Source organism: Lissotriton vulgaris, chromosome 11 (genome assembly GCF_964263255.1).
Source record: "Lissotriton vulgaris chromosome 11, aLisVul1.2, whole genome shotgun sequence".
Lineage (NCBI taxonomy): Eukaryota > Metazoa > Chordata > Amphibia > Caudata > Salamandridae > Lissotriton > Lissotriton vulgaris.
In genome coordinates this window covers 540,185,234-540,204,919 of record NC_141699.1, presented here as the reverse complement: position 1 = coordinate 540,204,919, position 19,686 = coordinate 540,185,234, and the positions used below count along the sequence as shown (strand labels likewise).

The following is a 19,686-nucleotide window of genomic DNA, read 5'->3' as shown; positions in this document are numbered from 1 at the left end:
CAGAGGAAGCAAGGGAGCAGTGTGTGGTGGCAGAGGTCCTTCTGCCCTGGGCTCCCCCTAGGATTGCCTCTGCCTTTGTCAGGAGTGTCCTGGCAGTGAGGGCATTGCATGCTCTCCCCAAGCCAGATGAGGTGGTCAGAAGGCGATGGGGTTGGGAGGCCAGTCTGCTTTTGCCACTGACGCCTGAAGCTATTTTACTGGCTAGTTATTCCGACCAGTAACATTGGGTCTATGTTCCAGCACCCAGGAAACCTAGGGGCTTATTTACAAGCCCTTTGCGCCACTTTTGCGTCATTTTTCCCATGTTAAAAATGACGCAGAAGTGACGCAAGGGGCTTGTAAATCTGCCCCCTAGTTTCGAAAATGAGTAATTTGTGATCAGGCGGAGCAGACTTGAATATGAGAATTCTGCTCTGTCTGTCTCATAATGAGGGCCTGTGTGTGTAAGTCCTGAGACAGACTGGTTGCTGCAATGCAAGTGTGTGTCAGGCATGATAACACGGTGCGTCCTATCTCACAGACCCCACATGGCTTGGACTACAGCCCCAGGCAACGGCGGTGGAAAACGAGCAAGCAAATGACAACACACTTTAAAATAACCCATTGGTTAATTTGTGGAAAAAAAGGTGCTGGGGCTTTCGTCAGGAGGCAGCTTGCAAAAGCCCATTGCTCCTATTAGCGCTGCCTATAACAGAACTACTAACAATGAAACCCTACAAGTGAGGAGTGGGTGTGGCATAATGGCCAGAGCTTCCAACTATAGAGTTGTGGAAACCGGTTTGAGTACCGGCGTAGGCTCAACATCCTGTGATTCTGGGAAAATCACTTAATCTTCCTGTGCCTACAAAAAATGAATGAGTCCTTAACTGGTGCTCATAAAAAGCGCTCCATATACCTTTGGGTCGAGTTCGTACTGTAAGCGTCGGTGTTAGCGATTAAGTGCTGGTGCCGAGCACTGGCTCAAATTAAACACTGGCTTAACCCAGAATCACAATCACAAGAGCACCACAAGAGAGTGTGTAATAATTCACATAAACTTTGCCCAAATTCTGCCTCTTTGACATGGGCATCGGAATCTCAGAGCATCTGTAAAAGGGAGCATTAGATCCCAATGCACGCTAGGACAGTATAGAACTGTCCAATGCCAAAAGAAAGTACTACTACCCTTCCTGGGGCCTCCAATGACTGCAAAGAGGCCTGGAGCATGTAGCAAAACATATTAATCATAGGATTATCAATAGGTTTGACTAAGGGATACAGAAACTGGTGTATTCCGCCACAGTGCCAGATAGAGTGTTCAGTGCCCTTTAAAGGTGGGTGTACTAGTCAGTGGACCAGGATGCAGTGACTGCTATCCATGGCTGCACTGGTCAGTACCAGGGTGTAGCAATTGGTGATCAACCACAATAGGCATTTATGAGTGTGTTTTTCTGTGGTCCGGAACCATAATCCGACACTAAATGCAAATTCAAATATTACATGACAGCCATAAATGACTGGATGACAAACAACCATCTTCTACCTAACGCTAGTAAAACAGAAATCATGCTCTTTGGTGAAGCCCAGAAACTATGGACCAACGACTGGTGCCGCCCTCTCTGGGACCCTGCCCCCCCCACCCAAGACGGCAGCCCGCAAACTAGGAGTGATAATAGACAACAAACTCTCCATGTTGGACCACATTAACAATGTGGTTAGCACCAGCTGTGGTCTAATGTGTAGTCTTAGAAACATCTTTAAATGGATTCCTTTATCCTCTCGCATGCCCCTAGTACAGGGACTAATCATAAGCCGCTTGGACTACGGAAACACATTAATAGCATCCATAAATGAAGAACATCTAACAAAGCTTCAGGTCCTGCAGAACACTGCGGCCAGGCTGGCCCTAAACCTCCCCCCGCTCACCCTCGGCTCCGAGCCCGAAGACCCTCCACTGGCTTCCCATCAGAAAAAGGATCAATTTCAAACTCTGCTGTCTGGTACACAAAACCCTCAACAGTAAAGGACCGCAATATCCAGCTAAGAAACTGATAAAACATCAACTAGTAAGAACCCTCCCCTCCACCAGTAAACAACTCCTAACTGTACCTAAGGTCTGCACAGTCAGGAACGGTGGTAGAACCTTTTCCAGAACTGCTCCTGTGATATGGAACACATTGCCTTTACATCTCCGATTGGGAATCGATCACAAGAAATTCTGCAGATCCCTCAAAACCTGGCTTTTTTCGCTCTTTCACCCCTTTTCTTTCTGGTTTTTGAGTATAAGCTAGCACTATGAGACCTACGGGTGAAATATGCACTTAACGAATACCAAATACATACATACATAATCAGCAGGAGGAGGACTTTGGCTGCCACCCCTAGAAATGCTAAGACCCACTTTTACATCACCTCCTTTGAGTAAAGTTTGACAGCTGAAGCATACTTCCCAGTGGAGAGACATGGAAACTCTTCTGGGAGTCGTGGCTAACCCTTGTATGAAAGTCATATCTAGAATCATCTACCAGTCAGGAAAAAAAGAAAAACATAAATTGTGTGTAATGTACTTATGATATTGACCATTTTCCAACACCCAACATAATGAACAGTGCTAGGTAGCTAGGTTCCTGCTTTATGAATACCAGCAAATACATACATACAGACAGTGATCCCTTCAAACGCCAAGACATGGACAAAAGACCTAACACTTATGTAAACAGACCAATCTGTAAAGATCACACATCATGCTCTCGACAATAACTCACCTCACCCGCCACAGATCACATCACAACTCATTACACTTAGATAGCATCCAGCCATACAGTGTCTATCCTCATCACACTTTACCTTACCACACCTCACTGCAGTCTCCATGCATAACTGTACCACATTACAGATCACCACACTTCACTACTGACCACCTCACGACCATATCTCACCACACATCACCTAACTGCATGTCATCTCACCTCACCACATTTCAATTCTACTGCATCATTATGCGACAATGCTTCCTTCATCTGGTGGTCTCTGGATCCAGAGATCATCTAGAAGGAAGCAGTAAGAAGAAAGCTAGGCAAACACGCTACGGAGGGCGATCTGGCCCACAGACGTGATCTCATTCTGAATAAGCGCCTTCATTATTTACTTGTACCAGGAAATCACGGGATGTGTTCCGAGACCTCATCCACGTCATCATTCTCCTTTTGAGCCAAAAGTAGTGACACTGCAATGAGCTTTCCAGTTCCTGTCCTGAAAGACACCATCACACCCAGCCTGACCTCCCGCAATGTGAGGAACCGGTCATTCGCTCAAGCTTGTATGCATCAGCTTCTCTTTGAACCCATTCCAGGAGCCTGTGTTAGATAACCATTACAGGTTCTCCGTCCTTCACAGATCTCACAGGAGGTCATTTCAAGTACAGATTTCCTGTCCATGCCCTCAGCAGCTCTCTGAAGCTTCTCTTTCAGATGCAGACATGTGCCTAATCTTTTCAACAAACAAGTACCAACCCTTATTTTCAAACACTGTTCAACCCAACTATCCTAACCATTGATTCTTCCACAGTGAACCAAATTGATTCTTTGTTGAGAATCAAACTTGTCCCACACAACAGTTATGGTTTCCAGCTCTATCTGATGGGTCCCTGGGAAGATGCCTGTATTTGATTTGTGCAAAAACCACAGTTGATGGACAGAATGCAGAACAATGTCATACATTCACCCCAGTACAGAGATCTGGGCCTAAATCCATCGTTTTTTTGCACTCCACACCACCCCAGTTCAGACATGGCCATATGCAAATCAGTCTGACCCTGTGCCTCATGGGAACAGTCCAGCCCGAACTGTCAAGCCATGCCTTCCCTGGACCGGAAACAGGCTTCCGGGGACCGGTTTCTGGCATTCCAGCTGTCTTCAGCCCAGCTTGCTTGAATCCAGTGGTGTGGAGTGCAAGGGACTCACGTCTGAGCATACCCATCCCACTCGGGGTGACAAATGCAAAAACCACAGTTGATGGACAGAATGCAATGTCATACATTCACCCCAGTACAGAGATCTGGGCCTAAATCCATCGTTTTTTGCACTCCACACCACACCACCCCAGTTCAGACATGGCCATATGCACATCAGTCGGATTAGGGCCCAGATCTCTGTACTGGGGTGAATGTATGACATTGTTCTGCATTCTGTCCACCAACTGTGGTTTTTGCATTTGTATTTGATTTGTGTGCTTAAAAAACATATTTCTAGGTTACAGTCTTCACATGTAGATAATGCAGCGCTGTAAAAAAGATCTGTAGAACATGCAATTAAAATAACTTCTGAGATACAGGTCCACCTTGGAGAATGCTAAGGCGGAGGCTATGGAAAATGACAGGGGGTTAACTGTTCATTTAGCAAAAGGGAGTAGCATTTCCACAACAGATGCAAATGCACGTGGTTTGATGGATCCTGAGATGATCAGTTCCGTGGACCTGGTCGATTCTGCCTTTCTCCTATTGGTTCAGATGGGCCACTGAGAGGCAGTACATGTATGGGGATGCGAGGAGGCTGCGGTAACTGTTGTTCTTTTATAGCAGTACTTACCCGTAAGTCGACTGTCCGAGCGCTTTACATCACAAACACATTTTACAGAGGCAATAATTCCTATAAGTGGGTAAATCAATGTATAGGAAATGTAACTTAAGACAATGAGGAGTACATGGTGTAGGAGTCACATGTTATCTATACTGGTAAGAATTATATGTTAAAAGTACTTGGTCTGGAGCAACGAAGGAGCAGAGGTTTTTATGATGCGCTGTAAACAAAGTTGCTGTGCTGCACTGCGTGAAAATGAGAGCGCGACAGCACCGTATGTACTACTAAGATATGGTGGTGTTACTCTCTCCTCTAAGGCTGGCATACCTTAGGCTGACTTGATCCAATGCACACATCCTTGCACCATAGTGTCAGGGTGTTTGCGTGATGTCAAGCTTAGGTTTTATACTGGAAGGGTACCCTTCCAGCACACGATTCTAGTTTAACACTTTACTGCATTGTATGTGTGCTGTATGGTGCAGCACACATACAAAGCTGGAAAGGTTTGGAGAAAATACATCTTTTCACATTATTTATTCCACCCCAGGGGAGGCATAATTTTTTATGCCAATCTCTACCAAAGTTAGTAGACATGGATTTGCCTAAAAATGCACGGGTGAGTGCATGGGAAGGTCCATGTATCACCCATGGTATGCCTCTTTTACATAAAGTAGCACATAACTCTACTCTGTGTTATTTTTAGGGCTACTGTCCAATTAAATTCAGAGTTTGAACTGGAAAGTAAGTCACAAAACAACACTTTGAACCAGGTTTGTATCACTTTTGTGATGAAAACAGGCATAAAGTGTTAATTAATCCACCATATAAAGATAACACAATAACTGGGGTGTCATACTAATAAGCTTTAGCAGCCTTAGAATAGTGAAAGATTGAGGGGAACAAACAATAAGGTTCTAAACCCATGCCTTTTAATTTTCATGCAGCGCTTTGATGCCAGTTCATAGCTCAATGTGCTTACTAGAAGGTTGTAACTTGTGAACTACAACTAACGAAAGGATCTCTGAGAAAAAAGGAATAACCCTCAATATAAAGTACTAATCTGAGGTCTGTATGTCACAAGTGGTGCTTTGCGGCTGGAACGTTTACCCTCTATGCTACTTTATGAGTCATGACTGTGACTAGACAAATCAAAGCTCTTTCCCTCATGCACATTAACCACAAACATTATCATGCCAGTGTAATATCGCCTGAAAAATGCTGCACACAAAAAGATCTCTGTAGGCTGCTCTTGCATCAATTTAGCCTGTCATGCAGAGAGCACTCCTTGACCTTGGCAACTGGTGCAACAGCACCAGTCGCACAGCCCTAAAGCCGGCACTTGGATGGAGACATGTTGGTCCAAGTCCTTCAGGGCAAGATTTCCTCACATCGTATCTGAGGAATTCTAGATACTTTGAGCTCTTACTGCTGTACGTACACTGGGTTTGAACATCATCTGGATGGGCGGTGCCTAATGAAAGAGTGCTTTTTCTGCCAATCATGTTGTATTCAGTCCTTAATTTGAGCAGGTTGTTGCAGGTTGGGCCAACCTGCACTCATTTCTGGGGACTAGCAGTGCAGCAAATGAGGTGGGTTCTAGCTAGATCCCAGATCCGGCAACTATTATTCAGCCGGATCTGGGATCTGGGTTGACCCCGTGAAATATGTTGAATGTGTCTGTTTTCAGTTCAGAACAGCAAGCTGCAAACGGTGAAAGTGTTTTCTGATTTGACACTTTATGTTGGCCCCAAAACAAAGGCCTCATTTAAAGGGTCATCACTCCTCGTTCGAGTACCATCCTGGCAGGGAGTAACTGAGGACTAACAGTTAGATGCCAATGTAATAGAAGAGAAAAATGCACACAGTGTGTTATCACTTCACAAGCACTTAAGAGAATGTATAATTTGGAGGCAGGTTTTTGACTTTGTTCAACCTCTATATGTAAAAAAATATGCAAACACTGTAAGAATGTCAGATGTACATGTATGAGTAATTACATTAATAATGATTTAAATAGCTCTAATTAATTTATTTTTTCTACTTAATTTCTTATATAGCGCTTGGCATCACACAAACCCATTATACAGAGACAATAAATTCTACAAGTACGTAAATAAATGTACAGGAAACGTCATAAAAAACCATGAGGATTAGGTGTAGGAGGCACATATTGTCCATCCATACTAGTAGGCATTATATTTTAAGGCCACATGGTCGGGAGAAACACAAAGTCAGGATTTAGGAGTTGTCTATGCTAATGAGACTTTATTACAATTAAAAAAAACTTTTTAGCAACTTTAGACTAACGAAAGATTGAGGAAAAAAATATGTTTCTAAACCCATGCCTTGCAGTTTGCATGCGGCTCCTTGGTGCCGGTTCATAGCTCATTGTGCTACTATATTACATGGATTGCGCCTTATGAACTGCACAACAGATTTCAGTGACAAAAGCAGTAACTTACTGAGCTATCTACATAAAATACAAATATGTGATTTGCATGGCTCTCGCTGTGCTATGAAGCAGGCACATTAACACCTTCGCTGCGGCAGCTATTTCGCCGCAGCGCTAACGGTCGCGGGGGGCGCGCGGCTCACCTGCGTGGGTGACAGAACCGTTCCGTCGCGGCTCGCGGGTGAGCTGTACTTGTGACGGAACGGTTCCGTCACGGCCCCGCCCGCTTAATGAAACGCGCCGCGCAGGCGCGGCGAGCGGGCCGTGACGGAACCGTTCCGTCATGAGCACAGCCCACCCGAGGGGCATGACGGAACGGTTCCGTCAATAGCGTCGAAAAGGTTAACGCTCTAAGCTACTTTGAGTAAAAACTGTGACTAGACCAAAAACAAATATCTCCTGCAAGTGCATTAACCACCAGTTACCTTACCTTTATTATTATCCCATAAAAATACCCGGCACACAAAGATCTCTGCAGCAGGTGCCTTAAACCTTTAAGATATTTTAAAAAGCAGCCTCTTTGGGACCCATGAAGCCAGGACAGGTTTACTGTCACAATTGTCCTTGCAAATTTCTCTGCCACAGAGTTTTAACAAATGACTCCGCCCCCCACGACTCCACACTCCTTCTGCTGCCACAACTTGACCGCTAACTTATGCCTTACCGGCCTAGGTTTTTTTGGTCCATTTCCAGCCTTGGGACTGGCACTTATTTTTGCTCAACAAACTTTGATCCAGAGTAGGAGAAAGGAAAACACAAGCAAGGGAAAGTAGGAGGAAGAGTAAAGTGGAAATACAGTAACACGGGCAGAAAGCAGAGATGAAAAAGAACCTGCAAGAGTGAGATAAAGGGACAGGGAGTGTCTGGTGGTAGATTAAAGAGTCATAACATGGGCTCAAGCCTGTGCTGCCTTGGTAATTGGCACCCTGACGAAAACGTCAGCCTTGGGCTTTTGAGCAAAACTTTGAACCCTTGCATTTATTCTCTTACTAACTACGCACTCGTTGATTGCAGTGGCAGTGATGCTCCCTCAAAAAGGTACAAGAAGGGAGCATCCCCACGTACCTATCTAAATAAATGTCTTTGTGTGCTTAGGATCTTTATGTGAGGTGAATTACCCGCTTACTCCATATGTTATGCTATGTTAACAGCACTTTTAGCACGCACAGCTACTCCAAGGAGGGTCCCGGCGCGTGCCCTACAAGGTGATTAGAAGGATCACAGAAGACTATTAAAAAAATAGGGTCTTCAGTCTCTTTCTGAAAGCCTTCAGGTCACTCACAGCGCGAAGCTCCACTGGGAGTTAATTCAGGCCACAGCCCCCATCCGTGACAGAGATCTGCCACCGGCCCTCTGTTTGAGGAACCTAGGGACGCACGCCATTAGCTTAGTCGAAGAGCCTAGTCGCCTAGCCGGAGTGTAGATGCTAGATCTTGCACTTAAATAGGCTCGGCCGTGACCATGGAGGGCGGAGTGAACTCTTACCAGGGATTTAAACGTCACCCTCTCTTTCACCGGCAACCAGTGGAGGTCACGAAGATGCTGCCTGACGTTCGCCCTTTTGGGAGGTTAATTAATGTGGGCATTTACGTTTCTGTATATGTCTTTTTAATTTGATTTGATGCTTTGAATAGGCTGGCCTATGTGTCAAAGTTCAAGCCAGGTGAATTGTTCATAGAACAATGCTGAGAGACCTGTGTGATGGGCCAAAATGGGACTGCCAGGGGAGGCAGCTTGGAAGGCGTCCACCACCAGGATGCCTGAAGGGGACGGTGCTGACCAGGGCTGGGGTCAGCACTATTGGTTACGGTTTGAGTGACAGTTACGGACAGTCGGTTTGCCAGGGGCACTGTGGTCCCGCCATGCTGCCAGGTACAGTAGATATCGATTTGAATCCTGGTCCTTCTTTCCCTTTTGGGTCAGCTTTAGAAACATGAATTCTTCATTGCCTTTAGGTCTCTTTTATTGAGGTTAAACTTTCAAGATGCAAATGAGTTTCTGGTTGTTGCTGCTGTGAGGACAGATGGCAGACCAGCATAGGACTCGGGCACTAGGCCCAAAGGGTTGGGACCTTGCCTGGAGACATTGGCAAATGGAGTACAGGGGAGAAGCGCTTGGGGCGTGAGCAGGGATGGACTGGCCGTAGCGGGCACCAGGCAATCCCCCGGTGGGCTGCACGGATGGGGGGCGGTTTTGGGACCCTGGGGGCCGTTTCTGTTACAGGGACGTTTTTGCAGCTTAATCGGCCCTGTAACAAAATCGGCCGAAAACTGGCCCTGGAAAAGAGCTCCACTGCACCCCCTGAGGGAGGGGCGAGCACTGTGCCAGGGCCGGTTTTGGTTCCCAGTCCGGCCCTGGTCGTGAGTGGAAGAACGGTGAATGAAATGAAAGGGATGGGGTATTGAGTGTTTAGATTATTTGTTGGGGTTCGTTCATGTTGGGGGGAGGTTTAAGGGTGGAAGGGATAGGTTGACTAATGTATTAGTGAAGTGGGGTTTGCTAAATGTTGTACTTAAACACGAAGTTCAGCTGCATACCTGTCCTAATAAAGCAGCCTTTTGCTCTTAAAGGTGACCTGATTATGTTGTGTCGTCCCACTTAATGTCGGCAGCTCTGAAAAGCCAAGAGAGCTGCGGAGGTGTCACCAACATGTCCGGCTCGTCCATCAGTGGCCCAGCATAGCTGGGAAGTGAATGGTGGGCCTGAGAGAGCACCGTCCCATTCGCGGGAAGACGCTCAGGCTGCCATACTGTTTACAAATCTGCAGGAAGTGAGCCAAGCTGAGTCAGGAGCATGAAATATTAAAGGAGCTGACCGCCTCCTCAGGAAAAAAAGAAGAGGCTTCGAATTAGCAAAAATCAATAACTTTTCTACCGGCTGGCGCCGTCCCCTACTCGGAACCCCAGCTCCACGTAGAGATTGCCTTCCTTCAGTTCCGGTCAGCCATTGCTGCACGCGCCGCCTCAGGTTTCCAATAGGAATCCTCCCCTCACCACTCTAAAGGTAGTGCCCTGGTGTCCAGTACTCTGGGGAGTAGGAGTACTCAGGTTTATCGGAGTAGTGTAGGTATTGGGTGTCCTCCGCGGAAGAGGCAATAGGATATGCTATGGGAATGAAAGCATTCTTTCGCATAATATTGGTCTGGAAAACACAAGGACTTTGGTGATAAAGAAGTCTGGGAAATAAAAGTGCTTTGTGGAATAGAAGTACTTTAGGGGGTTGTATGACGTTACAACACATGCCATTACCCTGCATGCAGTTACTACGCAAATCTTTACCCTGACTTTCTGTCGGGGGTGCCCTGGAAGTAGGAATAGTATAATTTACTATTCGAACTCCAGTGAGTGCAACGGTAGGGAAGGTGTTAGAGTTAAATCCAACACCTTCTACCCCCTGCAACAAGCCATTCACGTTGTAACGACATGCGGGGTTAAAACGGTTGTTTCTCACTCTAGGGAATGTGGATAAGCCGGGGACCAAACGCATTGTGTGCGATATGAGCTAGGAATAGCAGTTTTCTGGGCAAAGAATGTGTTCTGGGAAACAGGAGTGATAGGGATTAGAGAGGTATTCTGAGAAATGTTAGAACTACTTATAGAAGTGCGCTCGAGTATAAAAGTACTCTGGAAAAAAGAGTACTCTGGGGACTAACAGGGAATGGGGAACAGCAATTCTCTGGGTAATTAAAGGAATATGACAACTCTGTGGAATATAAGCATATCAGGGAATATAAGTACTCTGGTGAGCATGGTTGCTGTCTGTGATATGTGTACCTGGGGAAACAGAAGCCCTCCTGGGAATAAGACTAATGTCAGGAATAAAATCATTCTGGGACAGAAGTATCACTAAAGAAGTATTAACACCACTGTTAGAGTTGGGAAAAATGTTATTCTGGGAATTCAGAAATTGGGGGTCAGAGTGTGGCAGCAGAAAGGGGGTGGAGTAGCGAGAGGCAGAGTCATGAAAGGCGGAGTCTGACAGTCAGTTTTCATTTTTCTTATTATCTCTGATACAAAGAAATTGATTAAAAAGGAGAATCATGACAGGACACATGTTGTGGATTATTCAGTTACAAAGAGGCAGCATTTTATCTTAATAGGGTTAAGGCACCAGCTGCAGAGATTTTGTGTGCCTAGAAATTTTGAGGGAGTAATATTAAAGGTAAGAAAACTCTGGATGTTAATGCACTTGCGTGGGAGATCTGTGTTTATTTAGTCACAGTTTTGACTCAAAGCAGCAGAGAGGGTTAATGTGCCTACTGCAAAGCACATCATGCAACATGCAGATCACAGATTTTATTTTATGTAGATGGGCAAGTGGGTTACTGCATTTGACACAGAGACCTTTTGATTACTTGTGGTCCCTTAGTTGCAGTCCTTCTAATATAGCACAGTGAGCTATGAACTGGCATCAAGGAACTATACGCAAACTTCAATGCATGGGTTTAGAAACGTATTGTTTTGTTTCTCAATCTGTCATTTCTAAAATTGCTAAAAAGGGTTATTTTGGGCAGTAATAAAGTCTTACTAGTACAAACAAGCACGACAACTGTGCTACATTTTAAATCCTGTCGTTGTGGTTCTTCTCAACCATGTGCAATTAACGAATAATGCCTACAAGTAAGGACAATAAGTGTTTTCTACGCCTTTCTTGCATTACGCAACATTTCCTATATATTGATTTACATACTTACATTTTACAAATTTAACACATTGTCTCTGTGTAATGTGTGTGTGTGTGTGATGTAGAGCGCTCTCACACCCTTCATTGGGATGAGTAGTGCTACAAAAATATTAAGTAAAAAAAAACTGTGCTATGTAAATTATTTGTGTCATTAATCACACGGACAGGTGCATCTGCCATGCTTACAGTGCGTGCATCTATTAGTCATGGGTTGAACAAAGTAAAAACCTTGCCTCCAAAGCATAGTTTATTTTAAGTACATGTGAAGCAATAACAAGATGTGGGTCTGCTTCTCTTCTTTGTATTGGCATCATCCAGGTGTTAGGCGCTATATAGCTCCCATTCAGGGTGAGCAAAAAGAGGGCTGACGGACCCTTAAATCAGGACTTTTTTTTGGGTCCTGCTGGAAGTCAAATAAGAAAGCTCCTTAATACTGTAGGGGCCGCCTAGTCATGCTGCCCCACTACCAGCTTTTCAAACACAGTGCCCTGAAGTATGAACGAATCTTCCCTGGCACTCCACTATGACAGGGTTTTAGACACACAACACAAGTCACACATATGCCTGCCAGGTTCTGCTGTCACTGGACACCAATTCGAGTCAGCGAAGTAACAAATCCATGAGGATGCTCAGTGGGTTTTGCGCTTGTTGCTGAGAAAGCGGAACCTGAAGCTCCCAGGGTTAAATATTTAACACGCTAAAGTGCTTCCCTTCCTCTGCGGTAGGCCATCAAAACACTTTTACTGTAAGCTGCGGTTCCTTATCTTCAGCCTGGAGGTTGGTGGGCGGGACCTGAGCACTGCTATTACTGAAAAGCTCTAACAGTTACAGCCCTGGGCGCGCGGGAGGATTTAGTGCACTAGCAGCACAAGTGTCTCCCACCAGCCTGGCTTTCTCCCGCAAGCTGCGGTGCTGACTCAGAGAATATTCAGATCCGCTCCTACGTGGACGCTCTCCTCATTCGGACACCCTGCCCCAGCAAACCCCGCTCTTTCCTTTTAAGCCACGCATAAGTTCGAGCTAATAGAGCAGTGCTTAATTTGTAAAAAAAAAAAAAAAAGTACCCGGGCCCTGGTCAGGAGGCCACAGCAGCTTGCACCACCCATTCCCCTGCCAGCGTTGCCAATGGCAGTACCAACACAGCTACTATCCATCACTCTTACTACCAAGTGTGACAATTCATACTATATTCGAGCCCCCCAGGGCTATAAGAATGGCTTTGGCAGCAGGTATTAGTAATTTATAATGCAGATTGAAATAATAGGCAAATGTTGTGTTCCTCTCTATATTAGACAATCACAGCCATCATGTAGGCAGGCTGTCATAAGTTCCAGTGCTGACAATTAAGTGCTGGTGCTGAGCACCGGAAAACACCGGCTCAAATTAAGCACTGTGATATAGAACCTCTAAAATGTCTGCAGCATCTCGTCTCTAGCGCAAGATAAACCCTTCATTTTGGGTACGCTCGATTGGCTGATTCAAAACACTAGCCAGGAACAAAGTGTCACGGCCGGGCTAACAGATTGAAAAATGGGGATCGCCCTCAAATTATTGTGCTGGAGAGTTAAATCGTGAGGGTCTGGGTTCTGGACAGTCCGAGGCAAGTGTGTGACCCATGGTGCTCTGTATAGTCACCAGATGTTGCATTGTGGAGGCATCCATCGTTGGATCAGCAGACTAAACACCAGTGCTTTAAGTGGAAAATTAAAAGTGCCGGTACTCACTAATTTAGAGTGACCGAACGTCCCGGATTTGTCAGGACAGTCCCGATTTCTCGGGAAATGTCCCGGTGTCCGACACTTATTGCAAAAATGATCAAATGTCCCGGTTTTGAGAGAGGGTCGGGTGAGCACGAACATTTTCACCCCAGAGAAATTGTCACCCGCTACGGAAGACTCGACCCTGGTCCGAGGAGCCCTAATCAACGCTAGGTCAATATGTAAAAATGGAGCTCACATCTATGACCTTATCACAGAAAACGATTTTGACCTACTATTCGTAACCGAAACCTGGCTAAAAGCATGGTGCAACCCTGTTATAGCCCAGGCTGTTCCACAGGGATACCTCATTCAACGTGCTGACAGACAGGAACAAAGAGGTGGTGGCCTTGCCATCATCCACCGGGACTCCATAAAATGCTCCACGTTCGAGATATCGGACATTAAGGGAGCAGAAAGCTTAGGTTTCCGCATCCAGATAAATGATGAGAACACCTTTGCCGGTGCCCTCATCTATCGCCCACCAGGACCACAGAACGGTTTTTCACTTAGTTTTGAAGAGGCACTCAGCACTCTCGCCATGAAATACGCCAATTTCACAGTTTTGGGCGACTTAAATTTCCACCTGGACAAAGCTAACGACCCTAACACAATATGGCTCAATGAACTCACCGATATTCTGGGACTGGAAATACTGACCAAGAAGCCCACGCATAAAGCAGGCCACACCCTGGACTGCATTTGCACCAATCTCACTACCCTTACTACAGCAACTCCTCTGCCGCAAACGTGGACTGACCACTGGCTAATCCCCTTCAACCTCGCTCTTAAAAAAAGGACAAACATTCCCAAACCAAGAGTTGACACTCAGGCACAGACAGACTGGAAAAAACTAGCAAACTCCCCCAATCTGCACCTCGTTGCCGAGAAATTAAAACCCCTCCCCACTGGTTGCACTGAAACAGACTACAGTAATTTCTGCACATGGATCACAAATCTCGGCAAACCCCCCAATCCGCAAATAGTGAGAAAAAAGCATAACAAAAAATGTGCCCCATGGTTCTCCCCCCACCTCAAAGACAAGCGCTCAGAGGTTAGAACCCTCGAAAAGAAATGGCGTCGCACCTATAGCGACACTGAACTCCTAGATTACAAAACTGCTAGGAAACATTATCATGAAATGATAAAAACCGCCAAAAAAGAACATTTCCTTGAAGCCATCACTAAGTCTAACAACAATCAAAAGCAAATCTTCAAAATAGTCGATGACTTCATGAATCCCAGAATCCTTAGGCAAGAGATTCCACCCTCTCCCGCCCTGTGCAACTCAATTGCGGACTATTTCGAACAAAAAATTCAAAACCTAATTAAAGACTTTCCAGACCCCCCCGAATCCCTTCTACAGGAAAATCTACCAGCAACAAACAAAAACCCGCAGCTAAGCAATTTTGCCCCGGTCAGCATGGAGGAAACTCGCCAAGCTATCCTCTCTACCAAGTCAGGCTCCCCGTTCGATCCGTGTCCCCCTTTGCTACTCCAAACCATAGTGGACACTGTGAATCCCACTATAAACAATATTATCAATTCTTCCCTTGCTACCGCTGCCATTCCCTCTGAATGGAAACTCGCTGCCGTGAAACCCCTCCAAAAGAAAACCCTTGCCGACCCCACCACACTCTCCAACCTCCGCCCTATATCGCTGCTTCCACTACTGTTTAAACTCACAGAGTCAGCAGTAAACAAACAGTTGACCGCATTTCTGGAGGACAACAACCTACTACATCCTAGCCAAGCAGGTTTCAGAGCAAAACACTCCACGGAGTCAGCCCTCCTACATACGGTAGAGACCCTCAAGACAGCAATGGACCAAGGCAAAAAAGCCGTCCTGATCTTGCTCGACCTGTCGGCGGCCTTTGATACGGTCTCCCATCCCGTATTAATTGGCCGCCTGGCAAACTTGGGAATTGCAGGAACCGCCCTAAACTGGCTAAAAAACTTCCTTAGCCATAGAAAGCAAGTCACTTTATTGGGAAACTATCGATCAGGCGAGAAGGCACTAACCACAGGGGTGCCACAGGGCTCTAGCCTAAGCCCAATTCTTTTTAACTTATATATGACCCCCCTGATAGAGCTCATCAGCTCCTTCAACATCAGCACAATATCGTATGCTGATGACACGCAGCTCATCCTGGTTCAAGACAACACTACCTCAGCTGAAGAAAACCTGAAAGACTGTCTCACCGCCACTTTTGAATGGATGAGAACCCACCACCTTAAGTGTAACTCAGGAAAAACGGAAATCCTCCCCTTCGGTCAAGATAACCTCTTCTGCCCGAAACAGTGGTGGCCCCAAGATGCTGAGGTCCCGCCAAACACAATCAAATCAGCCCGCAACCTCGGGATTAGGTTTGATGAAGCCCTCTCTTTCAAGCAACAAGCAGGTACCGTGGCAGGGTCCTGCTTTAACATCATCAAGGGCTTGAGAAGGTTCTTCGACCTCCTTCCCCTGACGGCCAGGAAGACAATCGCAGTGGCCCTCATCACATCCCGCCTGGATTACTGCAATAGCATCTATGCAGGTTCCAACAAAAGCGTCCTGCACAAATTGCAGATGGTGCAGAATACCGCAGCCCGCCTAGTACTAAGGCTGCCCAGGAGGTCATCTGCTTCAGCAGCACTTAGAACCCTACACTGGCTGCCCATTCATAAGAGAGTACTATTTAAAATCCTGCTTATCACTTTCAGAGCCTACCACCAGTCGGGTCCCTCCTATCTGTCCCAAAGGTTTGGAAAATACACCCCCTCTCGATCACTCAGGTCCTCCAACCTGAACCTACTGGTGGTCCCTAGATTCAGGCTCGCAACCAAAGGTGGCAAATCGCTAGGTTTTTTGGGAGCTAGAGCCTGGAACAAACTCCCCTCCCAGATGCGTCAGATCCCCTCTGAAATTCTATTTCGCAAGGCCCTCAAAACCTGGATTTTTAATGCACCTGACACGTTAGTTCTAAAACTAATCTAACTTAACTCTTTTTAGTTTCAGCACTCCCCCCCCCCCTTTTTTTGCCAGCACTTTCCCTCTTTCTTTCCGATGACACTCTTATCACTAGCGCCAAGATGCTCCTTGGAGTGTAAGCCGCGCTTTACAAAAACTATATCATATCATATCATATCAATGTGAAGGCTCACCTTCACACCGGCCCTCTCAAGATACCAGGGACAGATTCTCTTACTGTGCTGCCTGACTTAATTCAGGCAACAACACAGCAGGGTTTAATGAAGGGTGAATCAACCCCTTGCAAAGCACATTACCGGAGGCCAGAATCACAACGCTCCCCTCGCAACACACCCCAGTTTGGCACTTACTTTCATCACTGCACAACATATTGACAGAGCAGGGTCTGTCTAGAGACCCTGCCCTGTTAATCACTGTGTGACAAGCGCCCACTCAAACCCCTGCAGTTTGGGCGCAATGAAATGGGCTCTTCTAATCTTCAGCAGCAACTCTGCGAAAGGGTGCCTACTTCACGGCTCATTTACTTGCAGGCTGCTCGGAAGCCCTGCTCTGCCTGGCCCCTGGAGGAGATGCCTAGCCCGAGCCTGCCGTCGATGAGGGTACCGGTCAGAGAAGTGCCGGTACTGAGGACCCAAAATTTCGGAAGTGCCGGTACTCAGTACCGGTGAGTACTGGCACATTTAAAGCACTGCCTGTGGCTCCGAGGCTGCACAGAGCTTCAGTCTTGACAGCTGGGTCCGGCCCAGGTGTGGGCTGATGGCTTTGGCCGTCACCCAGAATGCATTACGGCCGGGACGTGCAGAGTAATGCTCAGTAACCGACTAATGTAAACTGCATGCGCTCTGACGGCGCTGTCAGTGCTGCCAATCAAGACAGGGTAACAGCACCGATCGGACCCCCACAGAAGGGTGAACAACCTTTACAACAAAACTTTTACAACGCACTACCATTACAACGCGGTCATTACAACGCAAACCATTACAACGCATTGCGCCGGGGGCGCTCTAGGATAGGGAATAAGTTTAATTTTCTATCCAACACCTTCCCTAGTGTCTACGGGGACTGGAGTTGGAATAGAAAATTAAACTTTTCACTATCCAGCACCTCTAAGCGCTATGTGTTGTAACGGTATGCAATGTAAAAACCGCGTTGTAAAGGCAGGCATTGTAATAGCCTGCTTTGTAACGTCATACATCCCCACGGACACCTCCAAACGCTTCCCAGGTGGGCTCACCTCACAAGAGCCCCTTATCCGGGGTATGGAGCTCTGTACAGATGTAACTGCATGCACCCAGATGGGACGCTTACCTCCTCTGCGGTCCTACGGCGTCCCTGGGTGTCTTTTGTGGTGCCCTCGGCTGTACTAGGCTTCCCAAGCCTCTGGATGTCTCCGCTCTCTCTTGGTGTCTTCTGTTTCGTTGGTGCTCCCTGGCTGTCACCTGGGCCCTCCCTAGACGCTCTATATACCTTGGATGTCTTTTGACGTGTCTATGCCCCCTGGAATTTCACTGTATGGCCCCTTGAGATTCCTCGGACGCCTCTGCGGTCCCCCAGTCTCCCTGGACGCCTCAGTTCTGGCCTCTGCTGACCCCCAGTCTCCCAGGATGCTCTGCTGTCCCTCAGTCTCACTGGACGGCTCAGCTGTCCCTCAGTCTCCCCGGACGCCTTAGTTCTGGCCTCTGCTGACCCCCTGTCTCCCTGGAGCCCTCTGCTGTCCCGCAGTCTCCCAGGACGCCTCAGGTCTGGCCTCTTCTGTCCCTCGGTCTCCCTGGACGCCTCTGCTGTCCCTCAGTCTCCCTGGACGCCTCAGTTCTGGTCTCTGATGTCCCTCAGTCTCCCTGGACGCTTCTGATGTCCCTCAGTCTCCCAGGACGCCTCAGGTCTGGCCTCTGTTGTCCCTTAGTCTCCCTGGACGCTTCAGTTCTGGCCTCTGCTGTCCCTCAGTCTCCCTGGACGCCTCCACTGTCCCTCAGTCTGACAAGACGCCTCAGGTCTGGCCTCTGCTGTCCCTCAGCCTCCCAGGACGCCTCAGGTCTGGCCTCTGCTGTCCCTCTGCCTCCCAGGATGCCCGAGTGTTCTCCTCAGTCTGGGCTGCCTGTCCTCCTGTCCTCCTCTCCTCCGCGCCTCCGACTCAGCTCTGGCCACCAAGGGCGGCCTCAGTCCATCTTAAGCTTTCGAGCAGCAGGGGAGGGGCTGGGAGAGCTCTCCTCCGAGGAGGGCTGGGGAAGAGGGGGCACTCACCAGGAAGTAAGAGGAGGGGTTGACTCTCGGAGTGAGGGAAGATGGCACCGAAGGACGCTCCCCCGAGGATGAGAGCGGGGCAGGGAGCAGTGATGCGGGACAGACGTGGGTGGAGGGTGTCTGTGGTCCTGGCTCGCAGCCCATCAGTTATTCACCGGGTCAGCGGGCAGGTGCCAGTGAACTCACAGCCTATGGGGGGCGGGAGGGGGAGGAGTGTTTAATTATTTCAGTCCCTCCCTGGTGCCAGGAAACTACTCAAACTGATATTAAATCAGTTTAGCTGAAAATATTTACAGTGAAAGCACCAGGAATGTGACTCCGTGATGCCGCGGGAGTGAAGAGATTAGCAGAGCCCAGCAGGGGGGAGATAAGGGAGAGAGGCAGTGAAAAGGCAGCTGTAGAGGGAGGCGAGGGAACACAGGCAGGGGATGGAGAGAGAACGCTGGAGGAGACCTAGCGAGTGGAGGGAATAGAGGGAGGAAGAGGGAGGCGAGGGAAGACAGGCAGGAGATGGAGAGAGAAAGCTGGAGGAGACCTAGCGAGTGGAGGGAATAGAGGGAGGAAAAGGAAACGCTGCGAGAAGGAGAAAAGAGTGGGGAGAATTACAGGAAGAGAAAAACTATTGAGAGAGCGTGAGAGGAAGGAAACAGCAAAGAAAGGCCGGAAGTAGAGGAAGCACGGAGACTGGGTGCAACAGAAAGGAGAAACTTCAGTGAAATACCAGAAAAAAGGAAGAATGTGGAGCAGGGACAGAGATAAAAACAGAGTGGGAGGAGGCTGAAGGTGCAGAAAAAGAAAACGGGAGGAGATAGGGAAAACAGAGAGAGAAAAAGAAAGGGATTACAAAACAGATAAACAAGCATTGGCAAATCCAATAGGTCTTGCCCATTCAAGAGCTATTGACTTTGTCAGTGTGTTTTAGCCATGTTGTACACCAGCGTGGCTGCTGTTCAACATAACTAAAAGTTAATGGTGTAGAGGAGAGTGGTGTGGAATGGAGCGCCGTAGAGTGGTTTGGAGGGT

The 19,686-nt window shown here is 47.4% G+C and overlaps 1 protein-coding gene across 2 annotated transcripts in view; it reads right to left on the bottom strand.

Moving 5' to 3' along the window:
- The window catches only part of PLAT (plasminogen activator, tissue type), a 98,184-nt gene extending 79,465 nt beyond the window's left edge, over positions 1 to 18,719 (bottom strand). Inside the window, exon 1 of one of the 2 annotated variants that reach the window (XM_086943582.1) lies at positions 18,664 to 18,719. The gene's annotated coding sequence lies outside the window, so the exon portion shown is untranslated. Of the gene's footprint in view, positions 1 to 17,730; positions 18,603 to 18,663 lie in introns of those variants that run through there. The other variant, XM_086943583.1, reaches the window with a different exon arrangement.
- Positions 18,720 to 19,686: the final 967 nt, after the last annotated feature.